This window comes from Ambystoma mexicanum, chromosome 11, assembly GCF_040938575.1.
Source record: "Ambystoma mexicanum isolate Mex_15411 chromosome 11, UKY_AmexF1_1, whole genome shotgun sequence".
NCBI lineage: Eukaryota > Metazoa > Chordata > Amphibia > Caudata > Ambystomatidae > Ambystoma > Ambystoma mexicanum.
The window spans coordinates 1,233,491,998-1,233,510,330 of NC_090934.1; the positions used below are offsets into that span (position 1 = coordinate 1,233,491,998).

Sequence of the window (18,333 nt, forward strand, 5' to 3'; positions counted from 1 at the left end):
GAAAGAGTCATGAACGTCTTCTCAGACCAAGCCTGCGCCTTCCCAAGTCCAATGAAATGCAGAGTGCCACATGGCTCTTGCATGTCCCCCACCCTATACAATCTATTCACGAAGCCACTATTCAACATCCTTGATTACCCAGTAATCGCATACACCAATTATCTTGATGACTCAAGTCCTTATCCTCCTCACCGGCGACTACGAGTTAGACTCAGAAACCTTAAAGTCCATCTACTCCACCATTCAAACTTGGATACCTGAAAACTGGCTGTGCCTAAATGGTGAAAAAACTGAACTCCTAATTGACTCCATGAAACCCTGAAGAAGCTTGACGACCAGTACAACGCTTTCACGATTGACAATGCCCAGATTCTAGTTTCCCAAGCTGTCAAAACCTTGGGAGTCTATCTAGACTCAAACCTCTCAATGACCAGACAAATGAACGCAATAGCATCCATATCAGCCTACAACACTAAGCTACTAAACACAGCAAGACCCTTCCTTTGCAAGCAAAACTGTCTCACCACAGCAAGAGCCATACTGACTAGATTACTGTAACGCCCTCCAAGCAGGCACTTCAGTAACAAATATTATCACACTCCAGACTGTCCAAAATGATGCCCTCAGGGCCATTGGCATTCCCAAAAGAGACCACATCTCGGCAGCCAGGCTACAAGCGCACTGGCTTCCCATTAAAGAACGAGTCCTCTTTAATACACTTGCAATAACACACAAATGCATCCACAACACTATCACTGTATGGTGTCCGGTCATTTGGTCGAAAATAAATGGTTGAATGACCATTTGATCGAATCAAAATGGTCGGAAAAAAAAGGTGTAATTTATTTATAGATTTCTTTTTTAGTTTGGTTACTTAAAGGGGGGTTGGGAGGGAACCCCCCATAAAATAAAAAAATAAAAAAAAATAAAAAATTCAACCTCCTTTTTTTTTTCCGACCATTTTACATCGATCAAATGGTCATTCGACCAAATGACTGGTAACCTCACTGTATATTTGTCTCAGAGAATCGCCAAACCAGTCAAAGACAGACCCTCCAGAAACGCATACACCAACAGTCATAGTTCCCAAGACACTTAGAGCACCTGCTGGCGGCTCTAGCTTCATGTTCATTGCTGCTATGCATTGGCACTCACTACCGCCTCACCTTAGAGGTATAGACTCGCACCTAGCTTTCTGCAAAGTTGTTAATAACATTACTATTTGTCCAATTAATGACCCCCAGCCCGCCACACAGCTCCCTTGTTGTGCCATGTGGAAATGTATCAGCTACATGCAACTTCATTAATGTAACTTTATACTCGGTGAAATTTCATTTGCACACTGTAACCTGGAGCAATGTATGTACTTCCCATGTAACCAAGACACCTTCGTATGTACCTCCCTTGTAACTAAGACACATCCATGTAACAGCGCCTAACTGCCTCTGGGCTACTAGTGTGCTTTATACATTAAAAAAATTAAATAAATGGCGAGGGGTTTTTGTTTGCAAGACACATGCATTAATGTAGTCACTTTGAAGGCAATGCTGTTTCTGGAGCTTGGGCGTTGCATGAGCAAATGACGCCCGGGGGATGCCAGACTGCTTTATGGACAACTTTATTTGATGCATATTATATATATATTTCTGAGGCTTGTGGAATCTGCTTAGATCACATGCTGTGCATAGGCCGACATCTAGTGGAAGCTGCGGAGTATTACAGTTTGTTTTTCGAAAGTCGAAAATGGGCGTCGACACAGGCGTGCCAGTAATACTATCCCTAGTGTGACGTCCACTGTACCCAAGATCCCTCACGCGTGTAGGATCCTCAGATTGTTTTTTTCCGCCATACTGGTCGGAAGCATCTTGCGGAGTTCCCTGGCCTTAGCTATACTTTTGCTGTTATTATAATTTTAATTCTTATTCATTCCCTTCCCCACCCCAACGTCGACCCTCAACCTCGACGACGGCTGGAGAAGTCATCGACCGTCGACTGCTGCACGACGGATCTGGGCCTCGGTAGGCCGCTGGCCTCGGCCCGGGCCTAGTAGGCCGCTGGCCTCGGCCCTTACAAGTAGGGAGAGTGGGGGGTGGTACATACTCTTCACTCTTGATATATAGTTACATTTATATATATTCCTACACTTAGCAGCCCGCTGCCTTAAGGTGCGTATGGAGGGTACCCCTTTTCAATTCTGCCCCAAGTGCAATCGCAAATACCCTTGGGTCGACAGGCACGCCACGTGCAATCTCTGCTTGCCGAGGGATCACCCCGAAGCGAACTGCAGAGCGTGTAGTAGGTTTAAACCTAAGACACTTAAGGACCGTTCGACAAAGCGTTGGGCCCACCACGCCAGGCAGGAGGCCATGGCAGCGGAGGGCGCCTTCAGCGATGGCAGCGACGCCGTACTTTCGGACGGCGAGGGCATTACGGCGTCGAAAGACAGCCGACGAGCGCAGGTCCCCGACCTCGGAAGGTCGTCCGGCAAGGCGGCTATGGGGAAGACCCCCGGCGACGCAAGCGCTACACACCTAACACACACTAAACACACTAAGACCAACCGGACCTCGACGACGTCGACTTCCCGGAAAGAGGCACAAAAAGAACGGTCCGACTCGGTGTCCTCTGGGCGCTCTCGATCGAGATCGCCTCACGACGCAAGGCAATCATCCACTCTTGCCAAGAGTGCCTCGCTACACACACTAACGGAAGTTCGATCGTCGGGAGACGAAGACGACTTCCACCCCCAGGCCGCGCTCCAAGATACCGAGACCGCGGTTAACACCAGTGAGGCCCCACGCCCGAAGCACACAGATACCTTTCCAGACCCTCGACGCCAGGCGTCGAAAGTCTCTGGGGCCCCCAAGGGACAGGGAAAACATTTTTCCACGCACGGAGAAGGGGGGAAACAGCGGAAAGCACAGCCTTACACCCCTGTAAAGCCTAAGCAGACAAGCAAACACAAGTCTACCCTTGAAAATAAATCACCTGCTAAAGTAATACCCTGTTCCAGGGAATGGTCCAGTGAAGACATAGACAGGGTTATGTCTAGGATGTCTTCCTTGGCTGATTTTTATGATAAGAACCCAAAACACTTTCTTTCATATAACCCTCAAGGGGCCACACCCTCAGGCTCCTCCGATCCTATCCCGCTAAGTAAAAAGCCCCGGGTCGAAAGACCTGAACCCTTCGAGGTTCAGCCTTACTCCACTCCATATTCTACTCCACTCCCCAGTTATCAGGGACAAGTTTTCCCTGAAGAGGACCAGGAGTTTGCAATTATGGAAGAACAAACCGGGACAGATTACTATGCAGAGGATGAGGACCTGGAGGAGGGAGAAGATGAGCAGGAAATTTACAGAGTAGATTCCCCAGTACAAAGCGAAGCCCCAGTTACTGACTCTCCAGTTGATAACCAGCCCCTCCTTAACGAGGTTCTCGCTCGAGCAGCGGAACACTTCCACATCGACACCCACGGTGTACAGGAGGAAAGGGACTTCGCGGAGGAGTTTGTAGGAGAGAGAAGACCGGTCGCTCAGACCATCCCTATCCTCAAATCCATCCAACGAAGAATAGATCCTTCCCTGGTGAATCCTAACCTCACCAGAGCTGTCAACCCCAGAATTGAAAAGATTTTCCGGGCAGCCCAGTCTGACCCTCTGTATATAAAGGGACATCTTAAACCAGATTCCCTAGTGGTGACCAACACTAGAAAGAGGGCTGGCACGCCCTTATCTTCATCAGAAGCTCCTCCCGACAAGGAGAGCAAAAAACTTTACGGGTTTGGCAGAAAGGTAGCCTCAACGTCCGCCTACCAAGCAAGGATTGCGAATTCCACCACCCTGTTGGCTAGTTACAATTGCCATCAATGGGAAGAAGTCGCGGCGCTCATTGCCTCTGCTCCAGAACCGTTAAAGGGCCAGCTGGCTCGGATCTCGGCAGAGGGGAGAGCCGTGTCTGGTTGCATTTTAAAAGCAACTTTCGACGCCGCTGACAACGCAGGGAGATTGATAGCAGAAGGTACTGTTATCAAGAGACATGCGTGGTTACGGCAGTCGGGATTCAAGACAGAAACCCAGGCTTCTTTAATAGACAAGCCAGTGGAACCCGACCTATTGTTTGGGAAAGCGGTCGAAGACGCACTTAAAAATGCCAAAGATGAATATGAGACTCTCAAATCCCTTGGCCAGCTTACCAACAAACCCCCTAACCAGAGGGGGAACAATAATTTTCGTCGCCCACGCGGCCAAAATTCACAAAGAGGCAACTATGCCCAGGGACAAGGTACACAATGGAATAACAACCAGCAGTCTACCCAGAGTTACGGCAGGGGTAACAAGAGAGGTCGTGGAAGAGGCAGAGGCAGCCCCAACAAGGGCGGTGGCACGCCTCCACCAAAACAGTGACGCTCAGTTCAGGGTCCCTTGCCACGCAACCCCAGTAGGGGGACGCATTTCCACCTTCACCCAGGCTTGGGAAGGGATCACCTCAGACAGATGGGTGCTGTCAACAGTATCCGCAGGATATTGTATAGAACTACTGCAGCGTCCCCGGAATCATCCTCCACGACAAAGAGTGCACTCCCTAGAGCATCAAAGGATCCTTCTCGAGGAGATCGCCATTCTGCTAGAAAAGGACGCGATAGAACTCGTCCCAGGACACCAGGTAAACAAGGGTATCTATTCAACTTACTTCCTTGTGCCAAAGAAAGATTTGACAATGCGCCCAGTATTGGACTTACGGCCTGCCAACAAATATGTCAAGCCCCAAAAATTCCGTATGACCACGCTACAAGAGGTAATCCCCCTCCTAAAAAAGGGGGATTACATGGCAACCTTGGATATGAAAGATGCTTATTTTCATATTTCCATGCTCCCAGCGCACAAAAAGTACTTGCGCTTCAAGGTGGACAGTCGCCACTACCAATTCAAGGTACTGCCCTTCGGGATAGCTTCAGCACCAAGGGTATTCACCAAGGTACTGGCGGTGGCGGCTGCACACCTACGCAGGGAAGCAATCCCGGTGTACCCTTATCTGGACGACTGGCTCATAACGGGGGAAACCCCAGGAATTTGCAGGTCAAACATTCAGAGGACTATCGACCTCCTCCACGAATTAGGCTTCTCCATCAACGAGAAAAAGTCAAGTCTGGTGCCAAGCACCTCAAAACAGTTTCTAGGAGCTATCCTAGATACTCAGAAAGGATTGACCTTCCCTTCGGAAGAGAGAATTCGGAATATACTTCTGCAAATTCCGCATTATCAGTCAGGTCAACAGATAACAGTACGCAAAGCTATGCGGTTACTGGGCATGATGGCGTCATGCATTTACCTGGTCCCCCACGCGCGTCTGCGCATGCGTCCCATGCAGGAATGGTTGGCGAAACAGTGGTCTCAGGCAAGTGGTCATTGGGACGATCTAGTGGTCGTTTCGCCAACACTCGTACAGAGCCTACACTGGTGGACAAGAGAGAATCTCGCAAAGGGGAAACCCTTTTACGATCCCGAAGTACAAGCCGTGGTGACTACAGATGCATGCCTGACTGGGTGGGGAGCTCACCATCTCCACCACACAGCTCAGGGTCTCTGGTCTCACTCAGTAGCCAAGAACCACATCAATCTGCTAGAGCTTCTGGCAGTATTCCGAGCGCTAAGGGCGTTCGAGCCCCATCTACTGAACTTGTCGGTGCAGATCAGGACGGACAGCACGACAGCCATGTTCTATCTGAACAAGCAAGGGGGGACTCGTTCGCCAAATCTGTCCAAGCTTGCCCAGAAAATATGGATATGGGCACTCAGACGGAACATCTTCCTGTCATCGCAACATGTTCCAGGGGAGCTCAATTCCCTAGCGGATGCTCTAAGCAGAAACTCCCTCCCAGAAGAACACGAATGGGTCCTTCACAGAGACGTAGTAGAAGATCTCTTCTCTCAGTGGGGTTTCCCCACTATAGACCTATTCGCCACAAGCGAAAACAAACAATGCCCAGGATTTGCATCCAGGTTCCCCCAGCCGGACTCCCAAGGGAATGCCCTGTGGATGAACTGGTCAGGGATGTTTGCGTACGCTTTTCCACCAACTCCTCTCATCAGGAAGGTGGTGTACAAGATGAACAAGGAATCTATGACGCTCATCCTAGTTGCTCCCATGTGGGCGAGACAACCATGGTTTCCACACCTACGCAGGATGGCGGTGTGCGAACCCATCAGACTCCCAGCCTGGTACAACCTACTGTCCCAGCAACAGGGTCAAACAGTGCATCAGGAACCCAACTCTATGAACCTAGCAGCATGGCTCCTGAAGTCATAGAGTTTGGACATCTCAAATTACCACAGAGGTGTATGGACATTCTAAAGGAGTCCAGGAAACCAAATACAAGGCACTGTTACTTTGATAAGTGGAAAAGATTCGTTATCTGGTGCCAGAATAAACAAATCAACCCGGTTGATTGCACTCCTTCCAACGTTGTGACATACATGCTCCACCTGCTGGATGCAGGGTTGGTTTTTAACTCGCTGAAAGTACACCTGGCAGCCCTCTCGGCTTACACCACATCCCATAACAAGGTCTCGTGGTGGAAAGTACCAGTGGTTAAAGCCTTCATGGAAGGAGTAAAGAGACTTCACCCTCCTATTTCGAACCCACCGCCAGGATGGGACCTCAACGTGGTGCTAGCTAAGCTCATGGGACCCCCATTCGAACCCATGCATAAAAGTAGTCTCAAACACCTGACTTATAAAACGGCCTTCTTAGTAGCCATTACCTCCATAAGAAGGGTCAGTGAAATTCAGGCTCTGTCAGTGCAGGATCCTTTCTTTACTATCCACAAGGACAAACTGGTTTTACGCACACACCCTAGGTTCTCACCTAAATTCATATCCAAGTTCCATGTAAACCAGTCCATCGAGCTTCCGGCTTTCTTCCAGAACCCGCAAAGCTCGGCTGAGGTGAAACTACACACCCTAGATGTGCGTAGGGCGGTCCTATACTATGTAAATAAAACCAGACCGCTAAGGAAAACAGATCAACTGTTTGTCTCCGTAGCTACAGGCAGAGAGGGGGATCGCGTCTCTAAGGGCGCTATCTCGAAGTGGATTATCAACTGTATACAGCTGTGTTACTCTCTTTCTGACAAGACTCTGCCTTTTACGCCAAGGGCCCACTCTACTAGAGGCATTGGTGCCACTCTGGCTTTCATTGCAAATGTTCCCCTCGACACCATTTGCAAAGCGGCTACTTGGAGCTCTATTCACACTTTTACTCAGCATTACTGCATTGACACTCATTCCAAGACAGATACACAAGTGGGACAAGCGGTTCTAAGACACCTGTTTGCTCATGACCCTTCTCACATCCCACCTCCTTCTTCTGGTACTGCTCGCTAATCTATGCACAGCATGTGATCTAAGCAGATTCCACAAGCCTCAGAAGGGATACATTACTCACCGTAATCGTATTTCTGATGCTTGTATCTGCTTAGATTCACATGCGACCCACCCTTCCTCCCCTCCGAGAGAAGGCGCATGATTGCTTGTAGTCTTACCTTTTCTGTCTATCTGCTTGGATTATCTGTACTCACGCTACTCCTCATGCTTCCTCATGTCAGAAAAAATACAATCTGAGGATCCTACACGCGTGAGGGATCTTGGGTACAGTGGACGTCACACTAGGGATAGTATTACTGGCACGCCTGTGTCGACGCCCATTTTCGACTTTCGAAAAACAAACTGTAATACTCCGCAGCTTCCACTAGATGTCGGCCTATGCACAGCATGTGAATCTAAGCAGATACAAGCATCAGAAATACGATTACGGTGAGTAATGTATCCCATATATATATATATATATATATATATATATATATATATATATATGCATCAAATAAAGTTTTTTTTTTTTAAGCATCCCATTTTTAGAACATTAGTCTATCGTTTGACTAATTGCTGTGGCTGTACGGACAAGTTGCTGCTGTCAATGAGTTCTGAAAATAAAGAAGTTATGGAACTGGAAATAGCTGACAAGCAGCCATGTTTATCAAGTAGATTAAGTAATCAAGTTATCAAGTAATTAAGAATAGTTGGTAAGTTAGATTTTTCAAATTGTTAAATCACTTTGGGTACAAACTAGCGTGAGTTAGTATTGTCTGTTTTCTACATCTGCAAGGAAAATGTGTAGTCATTAGATAAAGACGAAAAACATTTAACCGAATTTTGTTGCCAGTGAGTTTTACATGTTTATTAAGGATCACAGAAGTCCGGATAATGAGTCATTTTCTCAGTAGGTAAATGATTTGGCATTGAAATACAGATGGTTTAATAGGGTGTACCATCTGGAAAAGGTGTTAGTGAAGTGACTCTAGGACTAGCAGATCTCACCTCATCCATGCATCTATAACTCAGTTAGTACTGCGGATCAGCAACCTCAGTCTATTCTCTGCTTTTGTGTAATGCACAGTCCCTGAGATTCTGGCTGTTTATCTCCCTCATGGGCTTTCTACCTGACTAAACTAGCAATTCTGTTGGTACTAAAGGGTGGTGTATGTATGTGCCATTGCAGCTTTCTTCCATTTCCTTTCTACCGTCCTCTTCGTAGTCTCCTCCATCAAGCTACACACACACACACCACCTCTCTGACCATGTCCTGCTCTCCAATGTTTCACTCCCCTTTCTTCCACACTCCTCTACACTCTACTGCTACACTATTTTTTCTGCACTGCTACACTTCATCCTCTACTGCTACTACTGTGCCGCCATCTCCTCCATATCACTAGTCCTCTCCTCCACCCTTTGATGCTATTACCGTCATCTAACTTTCCTCCCAGTACTACCACTATTATAATCCCACTACTGCTCCCTCTCCTCTCACTACCGCTCACCTCATCCTCACTTCTCTACTGCACCCTTCTCTTCCGACTCCACTTAAACCCCTGTTAGCCTCTCTCCCTCTCACACCGACTACTTTGCCACTTCTCTACTCGTATCTTTCACTATCTTACAACTTTGATGCACCCACCTCCCAAATTCCTACACTATCCTGATATCACACTCGCATACCTCACATTTTCTAAGCTCTACCACCAATTCCAACATTCCGTTCCTCCTCCACTTGGTCTCATGGTCCCCCTCCAGCTCCTCCTGTGACCTCAGCTGCACAACCCACACTCTGCTTCTGAAGCTTTTAAAATCCAGGGCTGTACTTTCTTCCATTGTCTCACCTGATTTCCTGCACCAAGAGGTGTGCAACATAGTTGATGAGGTTTTAAAAATAAAAAAACCTCCCTTTTCCAGCACGGTTTTAGAAACAGTCTGGTTCCTGTCATGCTGTGGACTGAACATTCTTTTTCCTACCTGGATGGTGAGTCTTACTGTTGGGATGTAGTGAAGGCTCCAATTTCATCTTGGTATTTCTGCTCTGCCCTACCAGGTGGATTGCTAAGAGATGTAGTTCTGTAATAAAATAAAGGTAAGAATGGTGGCAAGCGACTGCTTTGAGAGGTCTTGGGAGATAGAGTGGAAGATTGGTATTGGGGTGTAGATTTTCGGCATGGGTGGGTCAGTGCTCTCTCAAAACCCCCAACCTCCTCCCACCTTATACCTGGAGCATGGCTTTTTCTAACCTTTGTTTTCATGAGCCTTCTGCCCCCAGGCTGATAAGGGTCAGACCCTCTTCCCACCCCTGCCCATGTCACATTTGGCATGGCCACCGATATTGATCTATCCAAAATAATCCGAAGGTCCAGGGTGTTGAAGGCAGATGACATGTTTAACATAACCATTACTGTATTCGGATGGCTATCTATGCCCAGGAGAATGTCGTCTATAACAGAGCTGTTGCATGAATCCAGATTGTTTGGTTCCCTTTATATTATGTTTTTTGACATGCTCCTTTAGTTGGATTGTGATTGCACACTGTAGAACTTTGTCCAGAAATGGGGCCTTGTCTATAGGGCATCAGCTAGAGGCGACATCTGGATCCAGAGAATATTGCTTCAGTAATGGAGATAACTAGGAGCCTGTTAGGCCTTACAAGGAGTTAAGACGGATTTCTGAACTCTGACCTGGTGGGCAGTGTTTCAGAAGGCCAGCCTAGCTTCTTGGAACAGGGTAACCTTCTGGATAAGCCAGACCAATCGAGGTAGCTTGGCGTTGGTCAAGACTAGGTCTCAGGAGGTGAGAGGCTGACTGAAAGACCTCAATGAGCCCACAGAGTAAAGGACACTTGCAAACCACTCCGTCAGGGGCATATATATCTATTACATTTATTTCAAGGCCTTGGAGTTTCAACATACAAATCAGTTACTTTTAAGCCAACTCAATCCTAGCTAAACAGAAATATATAAAAGACCAATAGAATCTAAAGGGTTAATGCACGAAATGGGTCCACAGCCTAAACGGGGAGGGAAACGGGCAGTGCAAATAGTTTAGTCCCTTTTGCATCCAACACACTCCTAACTAAGAGGCAGTCCAATCCCTAAGAAGAGTGGAGCCTTTTGCTCAAATGTACTTGCACTGCTGGCGCACGGGGTAGTTCAAATGGGCAAAAAGGGGTTTCTTCAAGGGTCTGTAGCAGCTCAGGATGGTGGGTGAGGTGATGAAGAATAGGTTCCCACTATTCGAGGAGGGCCTCCACTTAAGGGCAGTCGATTCCAAGAGTAGGGAATAGTTTGCTAGTTTGCACTAGCTGTGGAAAGGAGAGGGGCCCTCAGGGGCCACTCGTGCATAAAAATGGATGGATGCGGTAGGGGCCACCGATTAGGGTTGCAATTACTCACCGAGCCCTGGCGCACTCTGGACCAAACTTCGGCAGTCGAGTCCACTTCAGTTGCAGGTTCAAATGCGACTTGCAATGTGCCAAGTTTCAAGGGCCTCCTCGAAACAGCGGCGGTATCAGAGCACAACGTCTGCACAAACTGGTCAGTCCACTGGATGGCCCAGGGACATTTCTGAAAAGGCTTACTTGCAGGTTAAGATGAAGGTGCCGAGAATAGTTGGTCCCACTATTCCAATAGGTAGAAGCGTCTACGCAGACCTTCTTGGACGACCAGATGCAGCAGGGTCGAGCAGGACGACAGCGGGCTCAGGGTGCCAAACCTTCCAGCGGGTTACCAGCGGTTCCTTGACTCTGCTTCTTAGTTTCAGGATGCTTGGATCCTATCCTTCGTTCAGTGAGAACTCCAGAGATCGACATGGTATGGGTGTTTGGGGCCTTCTCTTATCCAGAATCTCCTTCGCGCCAAAAACGAAGAGGACCCAATGGGAGATCTGCTCACATACAAGCATACCATATGTGGTCCAATCGTGGACCACTGTGGTCCCAGGCATTCACAGCACTCCAGACTCTCTGGCACCCAGGATGTGTATGGGAACCAGACGTTCCAGCCTACATCCTCTGGGCATGCACACAAGGCATGCAGAAGCCTGCAAAAGCTTTGCAGGAAAATGCATGCCCATATAAGGACTGACCCAGTTCGGCTTGACCTGGGAAGCTGAAGGGGCAAGATGGCCAAAGGACAGGACAAAGAACCTCGTGGCGTGCCTATTTTGGTGCCAAGCCGACTAACCGTGCCAAACACAGTAATCACGGTTTACCTGGCAAGAAAGGATTAAAAATATGCAAAATTATAACTTGCCACCAGCCCAGTCCAAGGCACATCTGCACTTATCCTAAAAAAAAATCCTTAGAGGATCTAGGGTCTTTTGGAAATTACTAAACCAAAGTGTACTGTAAGGTACATAGAACATTTGTTACATGTTGCTGAAAAGTTGCAACATTGGAAAGAACGAAGGGAAACAAAGTCTCCCAGTTCTGACTGTCTTTAAGGGCATGTCCGTTTCCCCATAACAGTTGACCGAAAGCTGTGAAGGCTGTGCTCCTTTGGTAAAGTCAAACTATGGTGTTCAGAAATCAGCAAAAACTTGGGGTTGGGGGCCTGGTGGGGTGGTACACAACTGGAGGAAAAATTACACATGAAATGGAAATCTTTCCTCACACAAGGCTACTAGGGTATAGCGAATTGTTAACTACTCGTTGGTGTTGGCAATAAATGAAGCCTACATCTCCAAAGGAGACTGGCTTAAAATTAAAGATGGCGTAAGGTTAATGCATGTGTGTCGGAATGTAATGCAAGAGCTAATTTAGTATACCTATCGGCATTAAATGTAACTATGCCAGCTCAAACTGTGGAGATTTTTATCTGAAAGTGTCTTGAACTGATTTGAGCCATTTAATGGAGCAAAATAGGTTGTTGCCTAAAAAGGCAGATTGCTAATTGATGTCGGAATGGGATGGTGAAAGGGCCTCTCTCATTGCCCAATGCACATGTGGAAATCTTTTTGCAGAGAGCACAAAGATCCCAAGTAGAGTCCCATCCAAGGCACTAAATAGAGTACTGGGAGCCAAGGTTGTGGCCCTCTGGTTCACAAGAGTTGCTTTGGAATGCAAATGATTGTTTTGCACAGCATAGTGGGTCTGAGTCATAGAGCAGTACAACACCCTTAAATGGAAAATCGTGCTGATAAACCAACCTAGGGCTTGTAATCTGTCTGCCACAGGACCCAGAAATAATCTGTCAAATGTGCAGGCTTTTCAAACCAAGTACTTTTTTAAAAGTTGGGCAACTAACAAAGGCTGCCTCGTACTATGGCTTCAGCTTAAGGGGTCGATGGGTGACATTTCTTCAGTGGCAACTGAACCAGAGTTTTGAACAGGCTACAAGGGAGATTACGCTTAATGCAGTCAGTTTTTCGCATCAGGCCATTCAAACATTAGAGCATGTGATACTTTTTTAGGTTATTTTTCAATAACAAACCAAAATCTTGGATTGTTTAGGATATGGTGTCTGTTAGGTTGTGTTGCAGATAGACTACAATAGAAAATTGGGTGGGACACAAGAAATAAAAAAAAGGGAATCCATGGGACCTGCCATAAGATAACAATATTTCAGATAATGGGAACTGGAAACTAGGATCTGGCTACAAACACAAAAGTAATTGAATCACCGCAATGCTTGCAGAAATCGAACATTGAATAAAGAAATAAACCTTGAAATTGATTAAGAAAAAATCTAGATGGATCCAAAACAAATCACGTATAACGGACTCTTGAGGATACAGACCACATGCTGATGGCCAAAATGTATGATCCTCAAAACAGAGACATGTAGGCATTTAGACTAAGAATATTACAATTGATATCTATATACACAAAGCTGCGTAACTTCTCAGCAGAACAGATTACCTTATGCTAATGACGCCCGCAAAATGTTTTTGAGAGCACTTGGAAAAATGAGTGGCTTCCCCCCCCTTTGAGGAACAGCTGGCTTGAGGGGGGTTTCCCTGCCATACTATATAATTATATATAACTGAATTGAATGAGCTGCACTCATAGCTGACACTCATCTGTCTCGAACGTTTTCCTGCCTCTGATGACCACCACCTGCCTATCATCTTGTCTCTTCTCCAAACTTCTGATTTCACTGCTCTTTCCTCCTGTTTCAACACAAGCTCATCTGCCTAGAACTACTACTTCGTCCCTGCTCTCCTACTGCTTCCTGCATTCACTCCCTCACTATTTCTTTTTCTCCCAACTTCCTTGATGGCGATCTCCCCTTTATACTTTTGCTAGGTTATGGCATTGGGGCTTCTGGGCCCTGTTGACAGTGTGCACCTTTGATTTGGTGACTGTCAGTGTGCCCTCATCTGATGCAGGTGTATCCAATTGTTTAGATTGTTGCTAATCTGTCGGCCGAGGCTTTAAAGCATAGATGGCATCATATTGGGATCAGGTGGCCCTGTCAAAGCAGGTGGTCAACTGGTGCAAGAGGTTCAAGATCATGTAACCTTTTCCCCACCCATCTCACTGCTAATCTGTTGATGCCTTCTTATTTTATTACTCTTCTGCCCAAACCTTTCTGTAGTTCTTGATCAATGCCACTCTGGTGGCCTAGTGCCATTTCCACCACTGGCGGCAGCATGGTGCAAGTCAAATGACCTTGCCTCCTCCCTCTTTGCTGGCCACCACAATCACTCTGGCATCACCCACCTGAGGCTTAATCAAAGGTCTCCCCTAGTTGTCCTCCGTAAAGGATCAGACAACGCCTGTTTGTGTCCGTTGGGGCCTGGAAGAAAGCTCTAAACACTTTTTATCTCCATAGGAAGTAACCATCATGTGTCTCCCAAAACCCCTTCCCATCGCTACATCTCCAGGTACGCCTGGTTAACAGCTCATGCCTGCAGCATTACCGAACTACTAACCTCAAATTACCTCTATTCACCTCACACCTATGCTCAATTGCCCTCGTGCTGATCAATGCAACACCAATTGTCGTACACATCTTGACATCTCAACCCTCAACACCTTCCACAAACTGAGCCAAGGTGGGTAATGATTGTGACAACCTCCTCCCATATCTTCGATGTCCTCATTCAACATGCAGCCTGATGAGGGTGGGGGTGAGTGGGAGTGTGGCGGTCATCCACAAATGTTAATGTCGTGTTTGGTTTATACCAGACTACCTGTTAACACAATGGAAACCATTATGTACACATTGCCCCTCTTTTACACACAGTCTCGGCCCCCTCATCTACTATCTTGACAGCCTCAGTCTTGCACACGAATTGCTGCTTGCAAGACTTCAATCCCCCCCAGGACATATCCAATTTAGAATACCAGTGAAGCACTCTTATTTCAAGCAGCTGAATCCCTAGGCCCAGTTCAACATGTGCTCTCCACTCGCATCAAGGGGAACACACTAGACCTAAACCTCTCCTCCCCCTCCCTCCTAAACTGTACTGACCACCTTCGACTGGTCAGATCATGCGACCATCCCCTTGTCCCTAACTCCTCATGGCAGCCTATAAAGGCCAGGATAAGCGCTCTATGGTCACATGACGATCATTCAAAAGCTTCTGGTACATGCCATAGAAAGAGTCTTTAACTCGCCTTCCACCGAGAAGGTCACCACCTTTTGGACTTTTTGGCAAACACCAAAGGCGCTGGACCACACCTGTGCCCCAATCAAAATATGCCAGGCCAGACCCTAGAGATATACGTATCCTTTCCATCACCTGAGGACCTTTCTTAAACAATAGTTTCTCCCTGAAGCTTGCTGCCCACTTGAATGACTGCTAGCAAGCACCCTCAATTAACTTGCCGATCATGCCATGGTTGCCCTTCTCTGGATAGTCCACTCCTCTTCATAGGCCCCCACTTGAAAAACCGACCTGCTCTGAGACTCTAGCAAACATTCTCCTGTTCACTGGAAAAATCATTGAGAAGGTAGTTGTCAATCAACTACTCATTAAAATCGACCAACTTGGCCTGCTTCTGTTTTAGAAATCTGTCTTCCACCACAAATGCAGTATGGAGACGTGCCACCAGCCAAGTGGTGGATGATGCCTTGCAAATTATTGATAAAGATGACTCATGCCTAATCGCCGTCTGCCCCATTCAACAGTCTACCATGACCTGCTATTGTCCCGCTACTGTCCCACCTTACTCACAGGACAGACTTTGCAGGCTCTATCATAACTGTTCTTTTTCCAGACGCTAGGCCATAAAGATGGGTTGTCTGAGGGTAGCATGCTGCCACGTGGCCTGCAGTGTCCCAGAGGACTCAATCTTCTCTTCAGTCTTCCTCAATCCATACATGGAACCCCTTGCCACACACCTTACTGACTCAGAAAGACATCTTATTGCACTAATTCACAGATATCACTCAGATATACTTAAAGGTTGGTGGTCTCATGGACATCGCTTGCCTCTGCAGGCCTAGATAGCATTCAAATATGGATGTGCAGCACCTACATGAAACTTAACCCTACCAAGACAGAATTAGTCCACCTAGGCCCCCCCAGCCATGCAGGCTCCCATTCAAAGGTTACTGGGTGGTATGAACTTTGATAATTTACGCAACAACACAGTGAAATGTTAGATCATTGTGGACCGCAATCTATCCTTTCAACCACGCCTAGCTGAAAAGGTTCAAGTGGCCCCTGGCATTAAATCTCACTCCTTCACAAGATGCCACTCTTACACCAGGGTTTCCAAACGGTAGTGCAGGCTCTGGTAATTACACAGATGTGGGTGGGGAGGAGGGAGATGCCCTACTAGCAGGGCTCCCACACATAATCTGGCCACTCCTTCAGGTGTTATGCCATTATCCCCAGAGCACTTTTTGACCACCACTCTCCCACCCTTGCGAGAGGCACTGGTTACCCTTACCAGCTAGAATCCTGTTAAAAAAAAAATGCACCGGCAAATCGTGACATACGCGCAGTAGGACCATTGCCAGGCTACATGGCCCTGCAAGGAGATAACTATGAAATGGACATTCTCCTGCTATGCTCCGGTCCCATGGAATTCCATCCCATAGCAATCCGGACTAATCCCTCCTTGCACTCAGTCGCCCCAAAAAAGCTAAAAACCTGGATATTTCAGTCGCACCTTAACATTACTAGACTCTGAGGCTACCCACCAGCCGTGGAGAGACCATACTATCATGTTAATTCTTTTGTACGCACAGTACTGCAATACTCTTATGTTAATGTTACCCTAATTCTGCTGTACATCAGTTCCCGAGTTAGTTTTTATGCTATAGAAATATGATAAATAAGGCAACTGCCTGATCACTCCAGTTCCCACGGGTCTGATTGCATGTTGCTTGCCTTCCGTAAGTAGCTCATTTGTAGTTCTGAGTCTGCCTGCAGCTTTCCTTTTATCTTCAGTGGTATCAAATGCTGAGTCAGATGGTGTCTGCGGTGTATTCTGCAGACTGCACACATGTGGGTTCATTTATCTATTGTGCCTGTGGTCTGCACTTGCAGATCAATATGACTGTCTTGCCCAGCGCTTGAGTCGCTCATCCTAATGTCCCATAACAAAGAAGAAATCTTAATGGGCTCCTCAAGAGTTGTTCTCTCCACACATTCTCACTGCAATGGTTGCAGCGCCCTGAATTACGGCTTGTGACTTGCGTTGGCATCTTCTGCCTTTTGGTGCGTATATTTCAATGCAGGTGCAATGCTCAAATGACTTCCTCACTCTAGGTTGCCTCTGCTGTAGAAAAGCTAAACACTCTGTTGCTCCTGCCTGTCTGCATTCTCCTCTGATCCAGTCTGTTATACTGTATCGTACATGAAGCAAGGTTGGTGAAGAGAAGAGTTCAGAAAGTGCAGTTCACTACAGTACTTCAGTGGCCATTGGAGAAGGTCGCCAGATTGAGGCGGTAGCAATAGTAGCAAGGCTTTGTGATTAATTTGAATATGCCATACTAAAAAGATCACATAGCTGACCAAGCATAATCGCTAGTATATTGGCTGTCCGAATCTTTAGGAGAGCACTGTTGCTGTTTTCCTTCATCTGGCTTGAGTGTTAGGTTATAGTGGTTTGCTGTACCCTTTCATAGTGAATTTGTAGTGCTAATGTTGCTTTTAAGTAAACGTGGCCCTTAAGAGCTACTTAAAGGGCCACCAAAAAGGTCGGGTGGAGGGAGGAAGCGGTTGCATGTGTTAATATCCCCGCAAAAATATCGCCATATTTTTGCGGCGATATTAGGGCATGGAACCTGCAGGGGACACCTCTGCAACCCCTGCATTATTTTTAAAGGAGTTTGGGGGGGACACCCCCTCCCAAAAACCCCCAAGATTATCCCCACCAAAAATATTGCCTATGGCCGTTCCAAACGACCATATATACGGCAATATTTTTGGTGGGGATAAAATTACCTGATACTGAGTCCTCCTAAAGCTGCCTGCCGACCACCAATTACTTCAACCCTTAGCTCCACAATCCCAGTTTCTAGGACAAGTGGGCCAGTGTTTAAAAAGTATTTTCTTGTTAGTACAGTACACAATGGAAATAAAATCTTAAAATATTAGATTGGTGAAGCAATAGTGCAGGGATGTTGAAAAGAAATGTCCAACACTAGAATAAAAGCAATACTAGATGCCGCATACCCAGTATGCATAATTGAAATTGAGAAACATTTTTGGTTTACATTTTCCACCTTTCACCAAAGTGCAAAATATGTTCAGGAACCTCAAACTCAATTGAGAAAGAGATGAAACAATGCCTTGGAAACCTTATGGCGAAGTAACTCCTTGACTTTGCAATCTTTTTTGTTTGGTTGTAATATTTGCAAAAATTCCTAATAATATCACAAATCTGGTTCCTTGTGTGCTCCCACCGATGTTTATCTACATTATCTCTATTCCTAAACCATCACTTTTGTTACAGGCGGTTGAAGAGGTGTAGAGAGAAATGCTTTTGTGTAGTAGGTCCTATAATTGGGCTGATTGGCTGCTAGTGGATATTGGACATCTGTCACTAGGCACA

The 18,333-nt window shown here is 46.7% G+C and overlaps 1 protein-coding gene across 1 annotated transcript in view; it reads left to right on the forward strand.

Moving 5' to 3' along the window:
• The window catches only part of NPTN (neuroplastin), an 879,289-nt gene that overhangs the window by 425,197 nt on the left and 435,759 nt on the right, over positions 1 to 18,333 (forward strand). The window lies entirely within an intron of this gene.